We start from the raw sequence: 26,110 nt of genomic DNA, 5'->3' as shown, positions 1-26,110 counted from the left end.
CCTTGCAGGGGTGTACTCCTTGTGCGTGGGGCTCCCCTACATGGGGGACAGCCCTATGTGGCACAGCACTCTTTGCGTGCATCACCGCTGCATGTGGGCCAGCTCACCACATGGGTCAGGAGGCCCTAGGTTTGAACCCTGGACCTCCCATATGGTAGGCAAATGCTCTATCAATTGAGCCAAATCTGCTTCCCCATTATTTCAATAATAATAATAAACAAAAAAATAGACAAACAAGGAGATTGCTCATCTCTTGATCTTTCTATGCTTCCCCTGATGTACATAGCTGCTATTTCTGGCTTTTCTTGCACTATTATTCATTTATTAAGCAGTTTTCTTGAGATATATTCATGTACCATATACTCTATCCAAAGTGTATAATTAATGCTTTTAGTATAAACACAATGGTATGCATTCATCACCACAAAAAATTTTTAGAACAATTTTATTACTCCAAAAAGTTAATTTACTTTCTAGAAGACTTCCTCAACACTATCTTCTAACTTTTTTTTTGGCTGTTTAATTTCAGTTGTCATGTTTTCTGATTGTTCCTTTGTAAACACATCCTGTTCTTGTTTCATAGATATAATTTTTCTTCTCTTCTTTCTCTAAGATTATGGGTGTTTCTGATGTATTCTTCTCCCAGTACTGTCTCTGGTTCCTCAATATCTTTTCTGCTGTTATTTGCTATGCTCCTAGGCTCTTATATTGAGGACATATACCAAATTAAAAGACAGTACACAGCATAAACACCATTTGAAGCTCTGAGTGCTCTGGCAGGACTTGTAGACTGGTGGACTTTCTTGTGGACAGCCCAACAGTGAGTCAACCTTTTCATTTGGGACCTTCCAAATGTCTGTATCTTTGGGTCATGCTCTTTTCCTACCTGAGCCATTTAGTTTCTCCAAGGGAAAATCCTGAGATCTTCAGCCACGGGTATATTCCTTGGTGCTAATATTCTGTGAGTGGGAAAAGGAGGAGGAAAGGAATTGGTGATCCAGTTTGTCAATAAGAAGACTTTCATATAATCTTCATGTTGCAGTTTGATATTATTGATGAATTCCAAAAAGAAATATTTGGATTATGTTTGTAAACTGATCTTTTCCTCTAAGCATATTAGATTATATTGGATTCGTAGGTTTACTTGATTAATTATGTAAACCTTTTGTGCCAGTAGGGCACAGATAAAAGGCATGGCAAAGGACAGAGTTGGAGGGCTTTTAATGTTGGAGTTTTGATGCTGGAGTTTGATGCTGAAGCTGGCGCCACAGGGAGAGAGACAGAGCCATTTGCCTGATAGTCTACAGCTGACCTTGTGGAGAAACCAGAGGAGCTGTGCCCAGAGGAACCCAGGAAGCCTGAACCCTTGCAGACATAGGCAGCCATCTTGCTCCAACACATGGAAATAGGCTTTGGTGAGGGAAGTAACTTATGCTTTATGGCCTGGTTCCTACCCCAAATAAATACCTTTATAAAAACCAACCAATTTCTGGTATTTTGCATCAGCAACCCTTTGGCTGACTAATACACTCCACTGCAGTTCTGAGAGTCTGTGGCCATGTGGAAGTGGGGCAAGAAGTAGATTCAGTTTCTTCAACAAATAAATCTATGTTTATTTATGGGAGTTAGGTTCTTATCTGCTGCTTTTACTTTCACCAAAGTTCTCTATTTGCAGCCCAGTTCCTCAACCCTTCCTGGTAATGAGAACTTCTTAGCTTTCCCAGGGTTCCTCAGGCATTAATCCGTGGACTTCTCTGTCCCTCTCCACAGTGCTCATTCTTGGCTACATGTTAGAATCACCTGCAGAGATTTTTTTAAACTAATAATGCCTAGTAGGATCCAGGCGTCAGAATCAATTTATCTCCCCAGGTAATTCTCATGTTCACTCAAGATTGAGAACCACTGCCAGTGTGCACGTAGGTTTCAGCATCCTTTTCTTTTCTAAGTCATCACCCACACACACCACTATACATCTCCAAAGTCTTTTGACATAGCTCTTTGACAGTTGTACCCTTGGAGGATTATATACTTCTATCATTTTGGTTGAGTTTTGGGAGGGAGTGGAGATAAACACACATGTGCCATTAACCTTCTATAAATCATTCTCCATGACAATTATTTATATGTGAATTTTAAGCCTATCCCTTGGGGTTGGAATTCCTTAGGACCAACCACTTTGGTGTGCTTGCTCTCTCTTTACAGTGCCTAGGAAAGAATTTTTGTGTATTCTTGCAATCGTTCATTCACTCAGTGATTCATAGTAGTCATAATACAAAATACCTACTACATGCTAGGTACACACTGGATGTGCCCCACAGGATGGCAGTTGTTGGCTGAACAGGAGACATAACTCCACCAACACTCTCATTCAGTCAAATGAAAGCTGTCTTGATTTTCCTGCCTTGTTTCTGGCGTCCCTGTATTGACAGACACCTGCCAGGACAATATGTGAAGTTGCTTTCAACACACCTAGACACTTCCCCACTTTTACCTTGGTAATTAAAAGGCCACCCTTCTAATTAAGTGTTGCAACACTTAGTACAATCTGGATAAAATTGCAGCAGGAGTAGAACCTTTCACCACACAGCAGGAATCCAGTTCTCCCTGGTGTTGCTAAAAAAAAACCAAGGTCTTGAGAAAGGTAAGCCAGAACTCTTGCAAGTAATTTAGTACAAATTAATCAATGACGTGTAGAAGAGGAGACTTGCTGTTCCAGTTTCTGTCAATCCATTTTCTGAACACTTTGAGTGTACATTGTATAAATCATACTCCTTGAATATTTAATATGTCAAGTATATTTCCTAAGAAAAAGGATATTCACTTATATAATCATCTTTTTTTTTTAATTGACTTTGTAATAATATTACATTAAAAATATATATGTGAGGTCCCATTCAACCCCCACCCCCCCACCCCCCCTCTCCCCCCCCCAACAACACTCGTTCCCATCATCATGACACATCCATTGGATTTGGTAAGTACATCTTTGGGCACCTCTGCACCTCATAGACAATGGTTCACATCATGGCCCATATATAATCATCTTAAGTGCAGTTTTCAAGTTCAAGATATTAAACATTGATATAAAGCTTGCAGTCTATATTCCAATTTTTCAAATGTCCCAGTAATGTCCCTTTGTGCCTTTTCTCCTCTTCTGCCTTGCTAGATTCCATCCGGTCATGTACTGCATTTAATTGTCATTGTCTCTTTAGTTGCTCTTTCTTTTTTTACTTTGTAGTTACATGGGGCTTACATTTAACATCTTAAATCTATAACAATAGCATTTGCTTTGATACCAGGTAACTTGCATAGTATATGCAAACTATGTTTCTATCTCCTCTGTCTTCCTACTTTTATGTAGTTCTTATCACAAATTACATGTTTATCATTACATTGATTTATCATTATATGTATGCATTTGTCTTTTACATTCTGCAGGAAATAAAAACTGGAGCTACAAACTAAAATTACAATAGAATTTATATTTACCCATGTCATTACCCTCACCAGAGATCTTTATTTTACCCTCACCAGAGATCTTTATTTCTTCATGCAGCTTCTCATCTATTGTCTAATTGTCCTTTTTTTAAATTTGTTATTTATTTCTCTCTCCTTCCCCCACCCCCAGTTGTCTACTCTCTTGTGTCCATTTGCTGTGAGTTCTTCTGTGACCACTTCTATCCTTATCAGCGGCACCGGGAATCTCTTTCTGTTGTTTCATCTTGTTGTGTCAACTTTCCGTGTGTGCGGTGCCATTCTTGGGCAGCCTGCACTTTCTTTCACGCTGGGTGGCTCTCCTTACAGGGTGCACTCCTTGCGCGTGGGGTTCCCTTACTCGGGGGACACCCCTGTGTGGCAGGGCACTCCTTGCACGCACCAGCACTGCACATGGGCCAGCTCCACATGGGTCAGGGAGGCCCAGGGTTTGAACCGCAGACCTCCCATGTGGTAGGCGGACGCCCTATCAATTGGGCCAAGTCTGCTTCCCTAATTGTCCTTTCCTTCAACCTGAAGAACTCTCTTTAGCATCTCTTGGAAGTCTAGTGGTGACATGCTCCCTGTATTAGTCGGACAAAGGGGTGCTGATGCAAAATACCAGAAATCTGTTGGCTTTTATAAAGAGTACTTATTGGGGGTAGAAGCTTACAGTTATCAGCCATAAAGCATAAGTTACTTCCCTCACCAAAGTCTGTTGGCATGTGTTGGAGCAAGATGGCTGCTGACCTCTGCAAGGGTTCAACCTCCTTCTTCCTCTTAAGGATCCGTGGTCTCAGCATCTTCCAAAATCAGCTGTAGTCTGGAATAAGTCTTGTCTGTCTCCCAGGACTCATTCCTCTCCAGGGTCGGCTGTGCTATTCTCTCCACAAAGTCAGCTGCAGACTATCAGGCTCTCTCTCTTCCTGAGGCCTGTCATGTCTATGGAGTCGCCTCTATTTCTCTGTGTTCTTCTCCTGTATATTTTCTTCATGGTCTCCAGCTTAAAACCCCAACTGACTCCTCTGCCTTGTTGTTTTTCTCTGTGAGTCCTCTCCCCCTTGGTGGGGGGACTCAATGTCCTACTGATGTGGCCCAATCAAAGCCTTAATCATCATTATTATTATTAATCTGGTTGCATCATCATCTTTTTGTTGTGTTGCTTCACCGCACAGGGGCCTTGCACCTCTCCACACCGGTCTGGGATGACTTTTTTCTCTTTTTACCAGGAGGTCCTGGGGATTGGACCCGGGGTCCTCCATATGGTAAACAGAAGCTCAGTTGCTTGAGCCATAGCCGCTTCCCACCTTAATTATTATTTAATCAAGTAAAAGTGAAATCTCTAAATCCAATACAATCTAATATGCCCAGAGGGGCAGACCAGTTTACAAACATAATTCAATATCTATTTCTGGAATTCATAAATAATGCCAAACTGCTATACTCCCTCAGCCTTTGTTTATATGGGGTGTCTTAATTTCTCCCTAATTTTTGAAAGGCAGTTTTGGAATTTTTTTTTCCCTTTTAGACAATTAGTTTAGAGAATACTTCTAGGCCAAAGCACAGGAGTTGCCCTGGTTCTTTTTGCATATGCATCTTGTCTTGGGCATGCACATGTGGACCTAGAAATTAAGTTATGAATGTTAACTCTTCTCTAGGAAACAATTTCCTCAAGGTCCTGGGCACTGCACTGTGCATACGACAGAGAGCAGTCCCTTGCCCCAGGCAGCATGACTTGGCTGCTCTTTCTCAGAGAGTAGGAGAGCTCTATCAGCCACCTTCTACATGCACAGCAAGTTCCAGGACAGTGAGTACCTCCGGCCACCTAGATTGGACCAGACATACATGCTCCCAGTATGTACACAAAGGTTCCTCTGATCCCTCTGGGCTCTTTCCATGCCTAGATAGTGAGGGGTAGGGGAGGGGCCAGTCAGGGCACCACAAGATCCTACCACTTTTGTGTAGTTTTTTTCTTGATTTGGTGCTCGTTCTGTTCATCTTTGAGAAAGGTGCTTCTGCCAGGTCTTGCTGGCTGTTCAATGCCTCCACAGGGGAATGGAGCCCTGGAGCATTTCCCTCCACCATCTTGAATGGTGCAAGGTTTTGTGGTTTTGATTTGCATTTCCCTAAGGGCTAATGATATGGAGCACTTTTTTTTCTCCGTGTCCATTCACTGCACATTTTTTCCGTGTCTGCTTGTCTCCCTTTGTTGCCTCATCTTGTTGCTTTCCTTCACAAGGAGGCCCTGGGACACGAGAGTCCAACTAAGCCACAGCCGCTTCCCCAAAATTGAGCACTTTTTCATGTCCCTATTGACCATTGTATATCTTCTGTGGAGAAATGTCTGTTCAAGTCTTTTGCCCATTTTTAAAAATTGGGTTGTTTGTCTGCTTCTTGTTGAGTTGTGGGAGTTATTTATATATTCTGGATGTTAAACCAATCCCATCAGATATTTTATTTGCAAATATTTTTTCCCATTGTCTAGGTTGCTTTTCGCTTTCTTCATAATTATCTTTGATGGACAAAAATTTTTAATTTTTATGAAGTTCAATGTTTCCATTTCTTCTTTCATTATGCTCTTGGTGTAAAGTCCATTGCCTAGTACAAGGTCCAAGGTTCCCATCTTTGTTTTCTTCTAAGCGTTTTATTGTTTTAGCTTTTGTATTTAGGTCATTGATCCCGTTTAAGTTAATTTTGTATGTGGGACAAAGTAGGGGTCTAAATTCATTCTCTTGTATATGGATTTCCAGTTATTCCAGTACCATTTATTGTAGGAATTATTCTTTCCCTGTTGAATGGGCTTTGTAGCTTTGTTGAAAATGAATTTGCCATAGAGTGTGGGTTTATTTCTGTTCTCTCAATTCTATTCCACTGGTCTATTTATCTATCCTTAAGCCAGTACTACATTTTTAAGTATCGTAGCTTTGCAGCAAGATTTTTTTTTTTTTTTAAGATTTATTTGATTTATTTATTTCTCTCCCCTTTCCCCCCCTTCCAGTTGTCTTCTCTCTGTGTCTATTCGCTGTGTGTTCTTCTGTGACCGCTTCTATCCTTATCAGCAGCACCGGGAATCTGTGTTTCTTTTTTTTTTTTTTTTAAGATTTATTTATTTATTTAATTCCCCCCCTCCCCCGGTTGTCTGTTTTCTGTGTCTATTTGCTGCGTCTTGTTTCTTTTGTCCGCTTCTGTGGTCATCAGCGGCACGGGAAGTGTGGGCGGCGCCATTCCTGGGCAGGCTGCTCTTTCTTTCGCGCTGGGCGGCTCTCCTTACGGGTGCACTCCTTGCGCATGGGGCTCCCCTACACGAGGGACACCCCTGCGTGGTGCGGCACTCCTTGCGCGCATCAGCACTGTGCATGGGCCAGCTCCACACGGGTCAAGGAGGCCCAGGGTTTGAACCGCGGACCTCCCATGTGGTAGACGGACGCCCTAACCACTGGGCAAAGTCCGTTTCCCTGTGTTTCTTTTTGGTGCGTCATCTTGTTGCATCAGCTCTCCATGTGTGTGGCACCATCTTTGGGCGGGCTGCACTTTCGTTCGCGCTGGGCGGCTCTCCTTATGGGGCGCACTCATTGAGCGTGGGGCTCCCCAATGGGGGGACACCCCTGCATGGCAGGGCACTCCCTATGCGCATCAGCACTGCACATGGGCCAGCTCCATACAGGTCAAGGAGGCCCGGGGTTTGAACCGCGGACCTCCCGTGTGGCAGGAGGATGCCCTATCCATTGGGCCAAGTCCACTTCCCTGCAACAAGTTTTGATATCAGGAAATGTGAGTCCTCTAACTTGCTCTTCTTTTTTCAAGATTGTTTTGGCTATTTGGGGCCCCTTGCAATTCCATATGAATTTGAGGATCTGCATTTCCATTTCTGAAAAAAATAAAAAGGTTATCAGGATTTTCATAGGGATCGAGTGTAATCTGTAGACCAGTTTGGTAATATTCACATCTTAAAAAAAAATTTTTTTTTTAAAGATTTCTCTCCTCTTCCCCCTGTTGTCTGCTCTCTGTGTGGTCTTCAGCATCTGTTTGCATCATCCCACAACACTGGGAAACTGTATCTCCTTTTTTTTGTCGCCTCATCTGGCTGCATTGGTTCTCCGTGTGTGCAGTGCCACTCCGGGGGCTGCGCTCTTTTTCACATGGTATGGCTCCTTATGGGGTGCACTCCTTGCATGTGGGGCACCCCCATGCAGCACAACACGCCTTGCACAGCATGGCACTCCTTGTGTGTGCAGCACTGCATGTGAGCCAGCTTACCACATGGGTCAGGCAGCCCTGGGGACCCTGGACCCTTGTAGACAGATATGGTAGACGGATGCTCTATCAGCTGAGCCATGTCTGCTTCCCTATTTGCATCTTAACAATATAAGTCTTCCAGTTCATGAGCATAAGCTGTCTTTCTTTTTATAGTGTTTTGTAGTTTTCAATATGGTTGTCTTTCAAGCTCCTTGGTTTATATTCTGAGATGCTATTGTAAATAGACTTGTTTTCTTCATTTCCTTTTCATTATTGTTATATAGATATTTACATTTGATTTACACAAAAGCACCAGACAATCCAGTTGTGACGATTTTTTCAATAGTTGGTGCTAGAACAACTGAATATCCATATGCAAAGACATGAATCTCATACCATATGCAAAAATTAATTTGAGAAAGATCATAGACCATAAACATAGAGAAAAACAGGAGTATATCTTTCTGATGGGGTAGGCAAAGATTTCTTAGAGAGGGCACAGAAAGCAATATGCATCAAGGAAAAGCATGATTAATTAGACCTCACCAAAATTTAAAACTTCTGCTCATCAAAAGACACCATTAGGAATATGAATAGGCAAACTACAATCTAGGAGAAACTATTTGCAAAATCTATCTTAGAACTCTAACAAATCTAAAATAGAGACTGTAAATAACTCAGTTAAAATGTGGGGAAAATATTTGAAGTGATTGTTCACAAAAGAAGACATACAAATTGCCAATAAGCCCATGAAAATGTGCATCAGTGTAATACATCATCAGAGAAATGCAAATTAAAAACCACAGCAAGAATCCAAACACTCATCAGAATGACTAAAATTAAAAAGACTAGAGCACCAAATGCTGGCATGGTTGCAAAGAAACTGGAACTCTCAATCATCCTGGTGGGAATGTAAGATGATATAACCACTGTATTAGTCAGCCAAACTGGTGCTGATACAAAGTACCAGAAATATGTTAGCTTTTATAAAGGGTATTTATTTGGAGTAGAAGATTACAGTTAAAGGCCCTAAAGAGTCTAACTCATGTTGCTTTCTTACCAAAGTCAGTTGCCACGTGTTTAAGCAAGATGGCAGGTGATCTCTGCCTGGTCTCACAGGGCTTCCTCTATCAGTCTCTGGCATAGAGCTCATTTCTAATATTTTCCTTTTTTTTATTAATTTATTTCTCTCCCCTTACCCGCCTCCCCCCCCCAGTTGTCTGCTCTCTATGTCTATTCGCTGTGTGTTTTTTTAATGTGTGTCTGCTTGTAGTCTTGTCAGCAGCACCTGGAATCTATGTCTCTTTTTTGTTGCATCATCTTGCTGCATCAGCTCTCCATGTGTGCCACACAATTCCTGGGCAAGCTGCACTATTTTTCCTTATGGAGCACACTCCTTACGCATGGGGCTCCCCTATGCAGGGGACACCCCTGTCTGGCACGGCACTCCTTGTGTGCATCAGCACTGCGCATGGGCCAGCTCATCACACAGGTCAGGAAGCCCTGGGTTTGAACCTTGGACCTCCCATGTGGTAGGCAGACGCCCTATCCATTGGGCCAAATTCGCTTCCTGAGTTCTGGTACTTTGCATCAGCACTCCTCTGGCTCACTAATACACGGGCCTTCCCAGCTGCTCAGCTACGTTGTTCTCTTCAGCTGCAAACTAACATATGAATAGCTCATCTCTCTCCAGGCTTTAGCTGTTTGAGCCTTCTTCTTCTCTAGCAGATGCTCCAGATGCCTCAACGAGAACATGCTTCAACTAGCAGATTTCACAACCAGCAGGGAATGCAAGTGGCTCAAGTAGTTGGGCATGAGGTCCCGGGTTGGGTTCCCAGTGCCTCCTAAAGAAGATAAGCAGACAGAGGAAGGAGCAATGGGGGGTGGGATGGAGAGGGTAATAAAAAAAATAAACTAAAATATGCTGACCCAATTATCTAGAAATCCCACTCCTAGGATTTTACCCAAGATCAATAAAAATATATTCAGGCACAAAAAATGTGTACAAGAATGTTCATAGTGACTTTATTCATAATAGCTATATTAGACAGTCAAAGGGTGCTGATGCAAAATACCAGAAATTGGTTGGTTTCCATAAAGGGTATTTATCTGGGGTAGAAGCCCACAGTTACCAGGCCATAAAGTACAAGTTACCTCCATCACCAAAGTTTATTGTTTGAGCAAGATGGCATCTGTAAGGGTTCAGGTTTCCTAGGTTCCTCTCTTCCTAGGGCTTGCCTCTCTCTGTGCTCAGCTGCTCTGTTATCTCCACAAGGCTGGCTATAGACTATCAGACGAATGGCTTGTTTCTCTTCCCGGGGCCTTCTCTCTTTCCTCATGATCAAACTCCTCTGTGTGCTTACTTTCTGAAGCTCCAGCTCAAGAGTCCAACATCAAAACTCCAACTAACTCCTCTTGTTTGCCCGTGTAGTCCCCGCCCATGGAGGCAGGGACTCAACATCCTACTGATGTTGCCCAATCAAAGCCCTAATCATAATTTATTTTATTATAATAAAATGTTGGGAATAATTCTTAAGGATGAGTATATTTAAATAGAAGTCAGACCAAGAATGGCGCTGCACACATGGAGAGTTGATGCAGCAAGATGATGCAACAAAAAGAGACATAGATTCCTGTGCTGCTGACAAGAGAAGTGGACAAAAACAAGAACACACAGCACATGGACACAGAAAACAGACAACTGGGGCGGGGGGAAGGGAAGGGAGAGAAATTTTAAAAAAATAGAGAAGTCAGAGGTGCAGATGTAGCTCAGTTGGTTGAGTACCTGTCTCCCATGCATGGGGTCCTGGGTTCAAACCCACATACCTCCTTAAAAAAGGAGATTGTTGCCAAATGGCTATGGCAAAAGTTTTGAAAATGGTCCTTAAATGACGGAAGCTTGGGAAACAGAATTGCTTCACTTATTCCACTCTGGAAACAGAGAAGCTGGTTTTAAAGTTCACCACTCTAAGGTAGGTGAAGTAGATTCTAATAGATCATCATCTATCTTGGGGAGACTGAGACTTAGAAAGATCAACTGACTTGCAGTGGGATGTGACAAGATCCCAGCTGAGGTTTTTGTCTCTAGAGCTCACTATGCTTCACTTCTTGCACAAAAATAATTTATTTCTCTATGTTAGTAATGGTTTTGCATAGTTCTCCATTACAGTTTTGTTACACAATAGTGATGCCAGTGTCGAGGTATCTGTCCATGAGCCCCTTGAGGACAGGGACAATTTCCATCTTTGAAGCCTCCATACTTAGCACTGTGCTTGGAATGGTGCTAACTAGTACAGAATAATCTCTTCCTTAAGGTGCTGAATGGAGGAAGGGGTGGAGAGAGGAAGGGAAAGAGGAAGGGAAGAAGGCTTCCTAACTTGGATGATACTTTGGCCTTAACCTATCTCAACAGCTCTGTATCCCATCACTTTCTGCAAGGATTCATGCTAAACCAGATTATTTGCTGCCCTGTGAACAGGGCATAGCTTTGTTAATCTGTATCAGCAAGGGTCATTTAAGGCTGACTGTTATAAGTCCAAAAAGAGCATAACCTGGATAGCATCCCTCTCTGGAGTGGTTGAGGAGGATTTATGTTGGAGACACCTGACTCTACACTGGGAAGAGCATTTATCAGCTTGCTGATCATGGCTATGGTACAATTTGCACAGAGCCTGACATTTATGGAATGAATGAATGAAAGAATGAATAGCTGTGATGAAAAGGCGACATAAGTCAGCCATGGAGAATAATTCCTAGATTCACCTGTGACATCTCTCCTCTCCTCACTGGCAAAATAGTTCTTCTTATGTTGTTTGTAAACAACCTTTATGCTTTCTGGTTTCAGACAAGGGCACTTCATCTTTTTTTTTACCATGCAAGAAGTATTTTAAAGCAGTAATTTTCAAACTAGTGTGCATATGAATCACCTGAAGAACTTGTTAAAGTCTGGGGATCCTACCCCCAGAAAGTCTGATTTAGTGAGTCAGGAGTAGGACCCAGGAATCAGTAGTGTTAAGAAGCCCCTCTGGGGAAGCGGACTTGGCCCAGTGGTTAGGGAGTCCGTCTACCACATGGGAGGTCGGCGGTTCAAACCCCGGGCCTCCTTGACCCGTGTGGAGCTGGCCCATGCGCAGTGCTGATGCACGCAAGGAGTGCCCTGCCATGCAGGGGTGTTCCCTGCATAGGGGAGCCCCACATGCAAGGAGTGCGCCCCGTAAGGAGAGCCGCCCAGCGCAAAAGAAAGTGCAGCTTCCCCAGGAATGGCGCCGCACACATGGAGAGTGGACGTAGCAAGATGACGCAACAAAAAGAAACAGACTCCCATGCCACTGACAACAACAGAAACAGACAAAGAAGAACACACAGCAAAATAGACACAGAGAACAGACAACTGGCGGGGGAGGGGAAGGGGAGAGAAAAAAAAGATTCATCAAAAAAAAAAGAAGCCCCTAAGGGGAAGTAGACTTGGCCCAATGGATAGGGTGTCTGCCTACCTCTAAAAAAAAAAAAAAAAGAAGGCCCTCAGGGGATTCTGTTATAAGTAGTTCTCAGGTCACACTTTAAGAAACATTGGTGAAAAGAAATTAATTAGTGTACTTCGTACAATTTCAGTTCTCTCTACTCCTATCCTCAAAAATAGTACAGATCTGCCTTCAAATATTTTCCACCACTGACTTTTGGAACCATCCTAATGTTTGGTCTCAATCAGGAAGGAGTCCTGGAGGAGAAGTTACTGTGGATGTTAGCGATGTTGTAGGTAGAATTGTTAGCATTTATTGAGCACTTACTATCTGCCAGGCACGATGGTCAGTACTTTACAAACATTTCATCTAATTTCCACAACAACCCTGTATGGTGGCTGGTGTTGTGCTATGCTGATTTTCAGAAGAAAAAAAGTCCTCAGAGAAGTTAATACCTTTATCCAAGGTCACATAATTAATACATGACAGAATTGGGACTCAAACTCAAGTCAAACCCATTGCCTTTTGAAGTATACAATCTTCTTTATTATATATTATTATTAATAATATTAATAATTAGTGTTATTTCTAGGAGGTCATGTGCCAAGAAAACAGCTTGATCAACTTTTAACTCCAGGTGGCGGACTTGGCCCAGTGGTTAGGGCGTCCGTCTACCACATGGGAAGTCTGCAGTTCAAACCCTGGGCCTCCTTGACCCGTGTGCAGCTGGCCCACGGGCTGTGCTGATGCACGCAAGGAGTGCCCTGCCACGCAGGGGTGTCCCCTGCCCTACCCGCAAGGAGTGCGCCCTGTAAGGAGAGCCGCTGAGCGCGAAAGAAAGTGCAGCCTGCCTAAGAATGGCACCTCCCACACGGAGAAAAGACATAAGATGACCGCAGCAAAAAGAAACACAGATTCAGCAAATAGACACAGAGAACAGACAACCGGGGTGGGGGGGAAGGGGAGAGAAATAAATAAAAATAAATAAGAATAAAAAAAACAAACAAACTTTTAATTCCAGGACACATGTCCTTTAAGGACTCATTTATCCATCCATCCATTCATTTAAGAACACCTTATTTAGCAACTACTATGTGCCAGAAATTGTAGCAGGCATAGGAGACACAAAGGTGAACAAAGGTCTCTACCATTATGGAAATTACAGCATTCAGACAATTGAACAGGTAATTATCATAGAGTAGAAAGTGCTGTAACATAATTCTCCCTAATTAACCTATAAATTTAATATGTCTTTCAGTAAAAGCACAAGCAGCATTGTTTCTGGAACTAGGGAAGCTGGTTTTAAAGTTCATTTGGAAAAATAAAAGTTCAAGAAGAGCCAGGAAATTCGAGAAAAAGTAATGAGTGATAAATAGTCCTATTTAGGGAAACGGACTTTGGCCCAGTGGTTAGGGCGTCCGTCTACCATATGGGAGGTCCGCGGTTCAAACCCTGGGCCTCCTCGACCCGTGTGGAGCTGGCCATGCGCAGTGCTGATGCGCGCAAGGAGTGCCGTGCCATGCAGGGGTGTCCCCCGCGTGGGGGAGCCCCCACGCGCAAGGAAGTGCGCCCATAAGGAGAGCCGCCCAGCGTGAAAAGAAAGTGCAGCCTGCCCAGGAATGGCGCCGCCCACACTTCCTGTGCCGCTGACAACAACAGAAGCGGACAAAGAAACAAAATCAGACAAAGAAACAAGACGCAACAAATAGACACCAAGAACAGACAACCAGGGGAGGGGGGAAATTAAAATAAATAAATAAATCTTTAAAAAAAATAGTCCTATTTAATAGCAGTCATTAAAACAAAGCTATACTAACTAGGGTAGTTTGGTTCTAGCACATGAATAGATGGATTAATAGAATGGAGTAGAGAATCCAGAAATAGACCCTAATATAAGGGGGAATATAATCTATGAGAAAGGGATATTTCATACCAATGGGGAAAAAAAAAGAGTAATCTGTAAAGGTGTTGAGGCAAATGTATAGCCAAAGGAAAAGAAAATACACCAAAATAAATTGTAGATAAATCAAAGGCTTAAATATCAAGTATTTAATATAAAGTTAAAAGATACTTAAAGGAAGCATGGGATAAATGAACTCTCAGTGAAGAAGGTATAAAGATGGCAGTGAATCATTTTTACTGCATAGCCTCTTTTTTTTTTTTTTTTTTTTGAGGTACCAGGGTTGGCGATTGAAGGGAACCTTGTAAGTGGGAAGCTGGCGCTCAATCACTGAGCCCCATCAGCTTTCCTGAGTTAGTTTTTTCGTTTGTTTGTTTGTTTGTTTTTAAAGATTTATTTAATTAATTTCCCCCCCTCCCCTGGTTGTCTGTTCTTGGTGTCTATTTGCTGCGTCTTGTTTCTTTGTCCGCTTCTGTTGTCGTCAGCGGCACGGGAAGTGTGGGCGGCGCCATTCCTGGACAGGCTGCTCTTTCTTTTCACGCTGGGCGGCTCTCCTCACGGGCGCACTCCTTGCGCGTGGGGCTCCCCTACGCGGGGGACACCCTTGCGTGGCACGGCACTCCTTGCGCGCATCAGCGCTGCGCATGGCCAGCTCCACACGGGTCAAGGAGGCCCGGGGTTTGAACCGCGGACCTCCCATATGGTAGACGGATGCCCTAACCACTGGGCCAAAGTCCGTTTCCCTCGTTTGTTTGTTTTTTGTTTTCAGGAGGCACCGGAACTGAACCTGGGACCTCCCATTTGGGAAGCAGGTGTACAGCTGCTTGAGCCACATCTGTTCCCTGCATAGCCTTTTATAGCTTTTAAAAAATATTTACAATTTGTTACCTGTTTTAAGAATGTTTTTGTTAAGAGTGTTTAACCAGGAAAACTAAAGTGTGGCTCCAGCACAGAGAATGGGGGGCAGGTAGTGTTATTAAGTTGGAGAGATAAGAAGGGTCAAGTCATGAAGGGCCTTGACTGCCTCCTTAAAACACCACCTTTAGCAGAGAGGGTGTAGCTCAATGGTTGAGCACCTGCTTTGCATGTACAAGGTCCTGGATTCAAGTCCCAGTACCTCCTAACCATTAAAAAAAAGTAGGCTTTGTCGTGTGGATAAGAGGGAAAAGGGTGCTTTGAAAGGCTAGGGAGTGAGCCGATCAGATTCATATTTTAGAATGCCAGTCACTCCCAGCTATAAAGTAGTGAATAGATCAGTAAGGGATAAAACTGAAAGGGAAACGAGACTTCTACCAGGTGAGAGATTATGGTTGCCTGAACAGGCTGGTGGTGAATGGTGATGGAGAAGTGGGTAGATCAAAGAAATGTTTAGAAGTTAGAATCTTGTCGATTGATTGTTGGAGGTGACGGAGAGGTTTAGAATGATACTTAGATAAAAAAGTCGTGGAGAAAAGAGCTGGACCAAAGGAGTAGGAGTAGGGGAAGTAATGAGTTCAGGTTGAGTACCTTCCCATGGGTGTCTAATTGAAAATGCCTGATAGATCCGTGTAAAACCTTGGAGCTTCAAAGAGGGATATGGCTGGAGATGATGGACTTGAGATTTGGCAGCATATAGATGGTAACTAAAGCCCTGAGAGTAGATGAGATCACCTAGGGAGAGCATAGAGAGTGAGAAGACCTAAAATAGAACCTAAGAGACAGGATGAAGAAGGGAACCTGAAGAAAGGTCCAGAGAAGTAAAAGGAAATGCTGGAGAGTGATGCGGAGATGTCAAGAGAGAAGTGTTTCAATGAGGGAGTGGTTGCAAATATTAAAGGCTAAGGGGTGGTCAAGATTAGGATTAAATGTGTCCATTTGATTTAAATACAAGGGGATTACTAAAGGTCATGGTTAGAATAGCTGACTGGAAGGATAAGGTTAAGTGAAAGACGAAGTGGACGCAGGCCCTGATTGGAGACAACTTGTTTCTAGTTTGGTTAACAAGGAGAGGGCAGAAGCTGGTGGGAATACATGGGATTTTAAAACAAAGAATCAATTGGTCATGGTTAAAATGCTAAAATTAATAGCCAATATGGGAGGAGACTGATATAGGAGAGAAGGAATCGAGGATGAAGGTGTCCCAGACAATTTGGGTTCTATTGCCTGGAGGTGAGACCTGCACATGGGTTGCTCCCTCCTTGGGGGTGGGTGGAGCCGCGGAACCCGCACTGCGGCCGCCCTTTTTGGTGGCTCTGCGGTGTTGGGGAATTCGCAAGTCCTGGGCGGGCTGTTGGGGGGTTGACGGGATGGGACGCCTTTGCGGATCGATTTGGGGAGACAGATGGTGTTTTGTTGTGAAGCAGAGGGAATTTTTGATTGCGGACAAAAATAATAGCGCTTCCGCCTGGAGCCCTGCCCCCACAGGCCCGGCTGCCGATCTGCAACGGAATCAGAGTGTTGGCAATAAAGGGACATAATTGGGAGGTTGCTACAGGGTGCGGTGAGGGAGGGGGACACGTCTGGAAGCCGACTGGGGAATATTTTGCGAAGCTTGGGAATTCCGGTTGTGGAATCTGTTTTCGGTGTTTCCAACTGGAGCCCAACCCACGGGCCGGGCTCCGGTGCTGCGTCATTAAATTGGCTGCGGTGTAGAGGCGCCCCCAGGTGGCCGTTTTGTGGGATCATAGGGTGGGAGCGGTCCAAAAGATGAATTGACGAAATATCCACAAAAATAAACCCTAGTGAGTAAGTGAATTGCAGGGTTCAGACATAATATAGAGTTTGTGGATCTGACTTCCCCCATAGGGCTGGCACCCAGCTGCGGGGATCCCTGAGGGCTGTGGTACACTGCGGGGCTCCTAGGCTTCCTGTTGACCAGATTAGAGGTTGCCAGGTCTGAATCCCCTAAACTCTGGTGGCCCACACCCCAGAGACTCACACCTCTTGAGTCTTCAATATCTCAGACTTTCCACCCCTGAATCCATCATGCCCTGAGGTCCATCTGAGGTCCTTGAATGCCCTAGCCTTCAACGTTTGCATTTTTTCTTTACTGTTTCATTTTGTTTTGTTTTTATTTTCATTTTATCTTATTTTTTACTTTTTTTAAATGTCCTGATTGCTAATATTGTATTATCCCCTAGTCTTTTCTCCCAGCGTATCCCCCAAAGTCTTTTTTTTTTTATTCAGTTATTTAGGGTTTTTTGTTCTTGTTGTTGTAGTTGGTGTTGCAATTGTGGTTCGCGTATATCTGTTTTTTTTCTTACCCCTACCTGTTCCCCACCCTTTGCCCACCCCCCTTTTTCTTTTTTCCTTTCTTCTCTTCTTTCTTTTTTTTTTTTCATTTTTTCTTTTTTCTTTTTCTGTTTTTGCTCTCCCTCTTGTCCCTCATTTTCTACTTATTTTATTTTAACTCAATTATACAATAGGTGCTGCAGGGAACACCTCACATTTGCTGGGTTCTCTCATGCTCCACTGCCACTTTCTAAGTGAACTGATTTAGGCTACCTACACTATCCCCTTTCACCTACATCTTGATATCCGCCATCATCAACTGTCTCTCCTATATTCCACCTCCCATCTCCCTTTCTTTGATCCACAAAGTATCTAACTCTTAATTCCTAATACCCTTGTTTTGTTTTCTGTCTGTTATCCACTCTTGAAACTATTACCTTTCTTTTCTCTTTCCCTCTCTCACGAAAACAATAGCTTTTTAGCTCATACCATATTCCTCCCATATTCAGTCAGCTACCTCATAATAGGTACTCTACCTACTGCTATAACTCTACACAATTTTACATGAATCTAACCTCCATCCTCCCAGATCTCATATTCTTGCTTTGTTAACATATATCACCAATACTACCTTACACTTTATCCTTGCTTACACAATTACCTTTCCCCGGCACTAATACTTTCCTTTAAAGTGAACGTAACCAGCAACAAGAAATTAGAATAAGAAGAACAAAGTGACAAAGAGAAGATATAACACTTACGCAAAAACAACAGCTAATTAATCCCTAAGAGTAGACAAAGAAGCTAAGGAACTGATTAAACCCATCAAGATAAAATGATGACCAGACAGCAACAAAAACCTACAAACCAAACCAGTAATCAGGAAAACATGGCTGAATCCAATCAACAAACTAAAAATCAGGAAGGGGAACAGAACTTCGCTCAAGCAATGAAAGATTTCAGAACATTTATCACCGACAAATTTGATGAAGTAATGAAAGAGGTTAACAACATGAAGACAACACTAGGAGGGGAAATTGCATACATACGCAAAAAGATAACAGATATGATGGAAATGAACACCACAGTTCAAGAAATCAAAAATACACTTGCAGCAAATATCAGCAGACTAGAAGAGGCAGAGCAGAGAATTAGTGATGTGGAAGACAGTACATCAGAAATCAAACAGATAGTAGAAGGGGTTGATAAAAAGATAGAAAAAATCCAGCTAGGACTTAGGGACCTGAATGACAATGCAAAACGCTCAAACATACGTATGATAGGCATTCCAGAAGGAGAAGAGAAGGGAAAGGGGTCAGAAGGAGCACTGCAGGAAATAATGGCTGAAAACTTCCCAAATCTACTGAAAGAGACAGATGTACATAACCAAGAAGCACAGCGCACTCCACTAGTCATAAACCCCAACAGGCCCACCCAAGACACATACTTGTCAAATTATCCAATGCTCAAGACAAAGAGAAAATCCTAAAAGCAGCAAGAGAAAAGAAAACCATCACATACAAGGGAAGCTCCATAAGATTAAGTGCTGATTTCTCATCTGAAACCATGGAGGCAAGAAGGCAGTGGTATGATATAATCAAAGCACTAAAGGAAAAAAATTTCCAACCAAGAATACTCTATCCAGCTAAACTAGCATTCAAACATGATGGAGAGTTCAAAATATTCACAGATAAACAGAAACTGAAAGAGTATAACAACAAGAAACCTCCCCTTCAAGAAATTCTAAAGGGAGTTCTGCAGGAAGAAAGGAAAAAACAGGACAGGCAGAGTTGGAGGAGAATATAAGAGCAACAAAAAAAGACAAAAATAGAAGGGAAAAAAAAATACAAACAAAATAAGACAAACACAAATCCAATCAAAATATGGCTAACACAAATAATTCCTTGAAAGTAATAACACTGAATGTCAACGGATTAAACTCATTTATCAAAAGATTCAGACTGGGACATTGGATAAGGAAATATGACCCATCTGTATGCTGTCTACAAGAGACACATCTTAGACCCAGAGACGCATGGAGATTGAAAGTGAATGGCTGGAAAACAATCATACAAGCAAACAATAACCAAAAAAAGGCAGGAGTAGCTATATTAATATCAGACGAAATAGACTTTAAAGGTGAAACAATTGTGAGAGACAAAGAAGGATACTACATTTTAGTGAAAGGGAAAATCTGTCAAGAAGATCGAACAATCATAAATATATATGCTCCTAACAAGGGTGCCTCTAAATATGTGAGGCAAACGCTGGAAAAACTAAGTGAAACAATAGATGCATCTACAATTATAGTGGGGGACTTTAATACACCACTATCTACCTTGGACAGAACATCTCAAAAGAGAATCACTAAAGAAACAAAACACTTGAACAGTACATTAGAGGAGCTGGATCTAATAGACATATATAGATCATTACACCCAAACACAGCAGGATATACATTTTTCTCAAGCGCACATGGATCATTCTCCAAGATAGACCATATGCTAGGCAACAAAGAAAGGCTTAATGAATTCAGAAAGATTGAAATCATACAAAACAATATCTCTGACCACAGTGGAGTCAAGGTGGAAATTTGCAAGGGACAGAGGCCCAGGTTTCACACCACTATTTGGAAATTAAACAGCACAATCTTAGAAAAACAGTGGGTCAAAGAGGAAATATCAAAAGAAATCAATGACTACCTTGAAACAAATGATAATGATAACACAACATACCAAAATTTATGGGATGCAGCAAAAGCAGTACTGAGAGGGAAATTTATAGCCATAAATTCATATATCAAAAAAGAAGAAAGAGCAAAAATTGAAGAACTAACTGCACATTTGAAGGAATTAGAAAAACAACAACAAAGTAACCCAACAGGAAGAAGAAGGAAGGAAATAACAAAGATAAGAGCAGAACTAAATGAAATAGAAAATAAGAAAGCACTTGAAAAGATAAACAAGACCAAGAGCTGGTTTTTTAAGAAGGTCAACAAAATTGACAAACCTTTAGTGAGACTAACAAAGAAAAAAAGAGAGAAGATGCAAATACACAAAATAAGAAATGAGAAAGGCGATATCACCACTGACCCCACAGAAATAAAGACTATCATAAGAGGATACTTTGAAAAACTATATTCCAGGAAAAATGACAATTTAGAGGAAATGGACAAATTCCTAGAAACACATAAGCAGCCCATATTGACGAAAGAAGAAATTGATGATCTTAACAAACCAATCACAAGCAGAGAGATAGAATCAGTCATTAAAAATCTCCCAACTTAGAAGAGCCCAGGGCCAGACGGCTTCACAGGTGAATTCTACAAAACATTCTGGAAAGAACTAACACCAATCCTGCTGAAACTATTCCAAAAAATCAAAACAGAAGGAACATTGCCGAACTCCTTCTATGATACCAACATTACCCTAGTACCAAAGCCAAACAAAGATACCACAAGAAAGGAAAATTACAGACCAATTTCTCTAATGAACCTAGACGCAAAAATACTTAACAAAATACTTGCTAATCATATCCAACAACACATTTAATGAATTATACACCACGACCAAGTGGGATTTATTCCAGGTATGCAAGGATGGTTCAACATAAGAAAATCAATCAACGTAATACACCATATAAACAGATTGAAGGAAAAAAATCACATGATTATATCTACAGATGCAGAAAAAGCATTTGACAAAATACAGCACCCTTTCTTGATAAAAACACTCCAAAAGATTGGAATACAAGGAAATTTTTTGAACATGATAAAGAGTATATACGAAAAACCTAAAGCCAACATTGTTTACAATGGAGAAATCCTAAAATCCTTCCCTCTAAACTCAGGAACAAGACAAGGATGCCCATTGTCTCCGCTCCTATTTAACATTGTCTTAGAAGTACTTGCTCGAGCACTGAGGCAAGAACCAGATATAAAAGGCATTCAAATCGGAAAGGAAGAAGTCAAAATTTCACTATTTGCAGATGACATGATCCTATACATAGAAAACCCTGAGACATCTATAACAAAGCTTCTAGAACTCATAAATGAGTTTAGTAAAGTCGCAGGTTATAAGATCAATGCGCAAAAATCAGTAGCATTTCTGTACACCAATAATGAGCAAGATCAGGAGAAAATCAAGAAACAAATACCATTCACAATAGTAAATAAAAAAATCAAATACTTAGGAATAAATTTAACTAAAGAGGTAAAAAACTTATACACCGAGAACTATACAAGACTGTTCAAGGAAATCAAAGAAGACCTAAATAAATGGAAGAACATTCCTTGTTCATGGATAGGAAGACTGAATATTATTAAGATGTCTAGCCTACCAAAACTGATCTACACATTCAATGCAATCCCAATAAAAATCAACACAGGCTTCTTTAAGGAACTAGAAAAATTAACTACGAAATTTATTTGGAAAGGAAAGAGACCCCGAATAGCCAAAGACATACTGAAAAAGAAAAACGAAATTGGAGGAATCACACTACCTGACTTCAAAACATACTACAGGGAAACGGACTTTGGCCCAGTGGTTAGGGCGTCCGTCTACCATATGGGAGGTCCGCGGTTCAAACCCCGGGCCTCCTTGACCCGTGTGGAGCTGGCCATGCGCAGTGCTGATGCGCGCAAGGAGTGCCTTGCCACGCAAGGGTGTCCCCCGCGTAGGGGAGCCCCACGCGCAAGGAGTGCACCCATAAGGAGAGCCGCCCAGCGTGAAAAGAAAGAGCAGCCTGCCCAGGAATGGCGCCGCCCACACTTCCCGTGCCGCTGACGACAACAGAAGCGGACAAAGAAACAAGACGCAGCAAATAGACACCAAGAACAGACAACCGGGGGAGGGGGGGAAATTAAATAAATAAATAAATCTTTTAAAAAAAAAAAAACATACTACAAAGCTACAGTAGTGAAAACAACATGGTATTGGCATAAGGAGAGACACACAGACCAACGGAATCGAATTGAAAGCTCAGATATAGAACCTCACATATATAGCCATATAGTATTCGATAAAGCCATCAAACCCTCTCAACTGGGAGAGAGTGGCCTATTCAACAAATGGTGCCTGGAGAACTGGATAGCCATATGTAGAAGAATGAAAGAGTATTACCATCTCACACCTTATACAAAGATCAACTCAAGATGGATCAAAGACCTAAATATAAGAGCCAAGACCATAAAAACCTTGGAAAGCAGTGTAGGGAAACATCTACAGGACTTTGTAATAGGAAATGGATTCATGAATATCACACCAAAAGCATGAGCAGCAAAAGAACTAATAGATAAATGGGACTTCCTCAAAATTAAATCCTTCTGCACCTCAAAGGAGTTTGTCAAGAAAGTAAAAAGGGAGCCAACACAGTGGGAGAAAATATTTGGCAACCATATATCTGATAAGAAACTTATAACTTGCATATATAAAGAACTCCTATATCTTGAAAATAAAAAGATAAACAACCCATTTAAAAAATGGGAAAAAGATTTAAACAGACACTTCTCCAAAGAAGAAATACAAATGGCTAAAAAGCACATGAAAAAATGCTCCAAATCCCTAGCTATCAGGGAAATGCAAATCAAAACTACAATGAGATACCATCTTACTCCCATAAGATTGGCAGCTATAAAAAAAACAGAGGAATACAAATGATGGAGAGGATGTGAAGAAAGGGGAACACTCATCCACTGCTGGTGGGAATGCAGAAGGATCCAACCATTCTGGAGGACAGTTTGGCGGTTTCTCAAAACACTAACCATAGATTTGCCATATGACCCAGCAATACCACTGCTGGGTATATACCCAGCGGAACTGAAAACAAGGACACAAACTGATATATGTACACCAATGTTCATAGCAGCATTGTTCACTATCGCCAAAAGTTGGAATCAACCCAAATGCCCATCAACAGATGAGTGGATCAATAAAATGTGGTATATACACACAATGGAATACTACTCGCCTGTAAGAACAAATACACCACAAACACACGTGATAACATGGATGAATCTTGAGAACCTTATGTTGAGTGAAGCAACCCAGGCATTGAAGGACAAATACTACATGAACTCAATGATATGAAATAAGAAAACTGCCTCAGAGAGCTAGAGACTGAACGATAGGCTTACAGGAAATCGGGGGGTGGAGGAAGGATGTGAGCCGACGTCTGCAGGGTTGGAATTTCTGATGAGCTGGCGGTAAGTATGAACACAAAGAAGAGATAAAGTGGGGGTAAGGGGTTGCCCTTGGGTGGGGCTTGCGTGTTTGAGGGGGGCTGGGGATGGGCGGACGGGTAATATTGCCCAAAAGTGGGGGGAGGGAGGGGTAGCATACGAACATAGGAGAGTGTCAGGTATTGGTCGAGAGTAAAATGCTGAGAAAATTGTATCAAAATATAATTAAGAGGGTTGCCTGTTTAGGATGCTCGGAGGGGATGGTCGGATGTAAGACGGGCTCCTGGGGAATGTCTGAATGCTCATTTTGCCAGAGTGGGTGGTACCATTGGGTAGAGACCCAAGTAATGAGAGTGGGGGTGGACCCACATCCTGGGGAGGACTAATGCCATCAGACAGAGGGAACTGTATCTCTCGAGAGAAAGGGTGGCTCCCAGGGCATTGGGGTAGTTGTGCAAGTTAGGCCCTGAACACTGTTGCAAGTATCTCTGGACGGGGCTCCTCGGGAAATGGAGGTTGGCTGTCGCTGTGGGCACCAAGGGGATGGGAAAATGGATGTTAAATGTGTGGAACCAAAGTAAATGTGGGGTAAGGGAGGAGTTTCACGAGAGTACACCAGGATGGATATAAAACATGTAATATTACACCATAAACATATACAGGATGACAGACTAATAAAGTAAACCACAATGTAAAACATAGGATAACTAAAAATTTAGAAAACTGTATATCCTAAAGTATGGAACACAATGTAAGCATGGATGTCACCTTGTTTGAAAGCTATTGTCTCAGAGTCTGTACATCACTTTAAGTAAATATGATATGAATAAGTTATAAGAATATTGCTATGGAAGGGAAAAGGTTTAATGGTAGATGTGGGGGAGTACTGTATATTGTATATATGAATTACTGTGGACTAGGGCCCTTGTGAAGAGAAGTTCAATAATTAGGGAAAAAAGAAAAAAGAAAAAGATAGGATGTAGAATTTTTCCAAGTCAACACGTATTCTATATCTAACCTTTAAACCCATCGCTATATGCCATCTTACTAGTAAGGGATCCTGACATTATATTGGGCTTCAATTTTCAGGAAGTTTTGGATCACAGAGTGGTTCAACAATGGCAGCGGAGGAATACTGGTATAGGATACTATCGACAGGTGATATATGGCTGACAGGGAGCTGTACAGGGCATATGTCCAGGGTGCATGGTAATGTTTGGATATACTCATAGTGGCAACAATTAAAAACTCAGCTGGTGGGGTACTGAGTTCCTGGCTGGAGTTGCTCTGTCGTGGTCCCTAGGGGAACAGCGGCAATCCCCCAGGTGCAACGGTAAGGACCAGGAAGGAATGAGGATCCAACAGGGAGAGCATGATACTAATGACTATGCTTGTGAGCCTATATGCCTGAAATAAGAACAAGGCCTAGAGCAGCACTGTGTCTGGGAATTTCCTCCTGACAGCCTTCATGTTACTCAAATGTGGCCAGTCTCGAAGCCAAACTCAGCATGTAGATGCAGTGCATTCCCCCCAGTGTGGGACATGACACCCGGGGATGAGCCTCCCTGGCACCGAGGGATCACTACCAAATCCCAGCTGAAGATGGAACTAGAAAATGACCTTGAATTAAAGGTTCAATGCGGATCAGCAGAATATCTCTGTCTACATATAATAACATGACTTTAAAATGCTGTTTGACCTAATGTAAGGGGGAAATGGAAAGCAGAAATGAGTTTATATGGCTGCGAGTCTCTAAAAAAGAGTCTGGAGGCTGTCAGAAGGATTGCTCCTGTGCACAGCTGAGCAGAGTCTGGGAGAGAGTTGGAGTGGATGCAATCCCCAGGTGCTGGTTCCTTTGAGGGCTAAAGAGACCCACGGGTTCTATGGTCATGGCAGATGGGGTTCACTGCCATGTCAGATGGCCCTTCTTTGGAGCTGGTGTTTCTGCATGATGGAACTGGACTCAGATAGGATCTCCTTTCATAAGACTTTCATCCTACTTTACTGGAATTGTAGTTGGTGTTGGGGTTTAAGATATATTTAGGGGATTTGAATCTCTGGACTGACAATAGGATAGCCAGGCCCTGAGCGTCAACAGACTCCAGCTCCTACAATCTGATTTATTGGACTCACCTCACTCAGCTAAGATAGAGTTGAAGAAGGACAACCACCACACCATGGAGCCTAGAGTGCCTACAACTGAAAGCAGGAAGATTGCATCCAGTATCCATGTGGAATCTGAGCCTCCTCCTGACATAGAGGTGCAACAGACACAACCAATCCAAGGCCCACAGAGAAAAGGTGGCATTGGAATGGGAAAAGTGGACATGGTGGCTGATGGATATGGGGAATGGCAAGAAGAGATGAGATGTGGAGGCGCCTTTGGGACTTGGAGTTGCCCTGGATGGTGCTTCAGGGGCAATCACCGGACATTGTAAATCCTCACAGGGCCCACTGGATGGAATGTGGGAGAGTAAGGGCCATGATGTGGACCATTGACCATGAGGTGCAGAGATGCCCAGAGATGTACTTACCAAATGCAATGGATGTGTCATGATGAACGGAGTGAGTGTTGCTGGGGGGGGGGGGGGGGGAGTGGTGGGGTGGGGGTGGTGGGGTTGAATGGGACCTCATATATATATATATTTTTTA

The 26,110-nt window shown here is 42.4% G+C and overlaps 1 long non-coding RNA gene across 1 annotated transcript in view; it reads right to left on the bottom strand.

Annotated features, from left to right (window-relative positions):
* The window catches only part of LOC131275041 (uncharacterized), a 40,577-nt gene that overhangs the window by 13,860 nt on the left and 607 nt on the right, over positions 1-26,110 (bottom strand). The window contains exon 2 of the long non-coding RNA XR_009182450.2: positions 887-959. This is a non-coding gene — a long non-coding RNA (uncharacterized lncRNA). The remainder of the gene's footprint in view (positions 1-886; positions 960-26,110) is intronic.

This window comes from Dasypus novemcinctus, chromosome 21 (assembly GCF_030445035.2).
Source record: "Dasypus novemcinctus isolate mDasNov1 chromosome 21, mDasNov1.1.hap2, whole genome shotgun sequence".
Taxonomy (NCBI): domain Eukaryota; kingdom Metazoa; phylum Chordata; class Mammalia; order Cingulata; family Dasypodidae; genus Dasypus; species Dasypus novemcinctus.
This window is presented reverse-complemented; position numbering and strand designations above follow the sequence as displayed.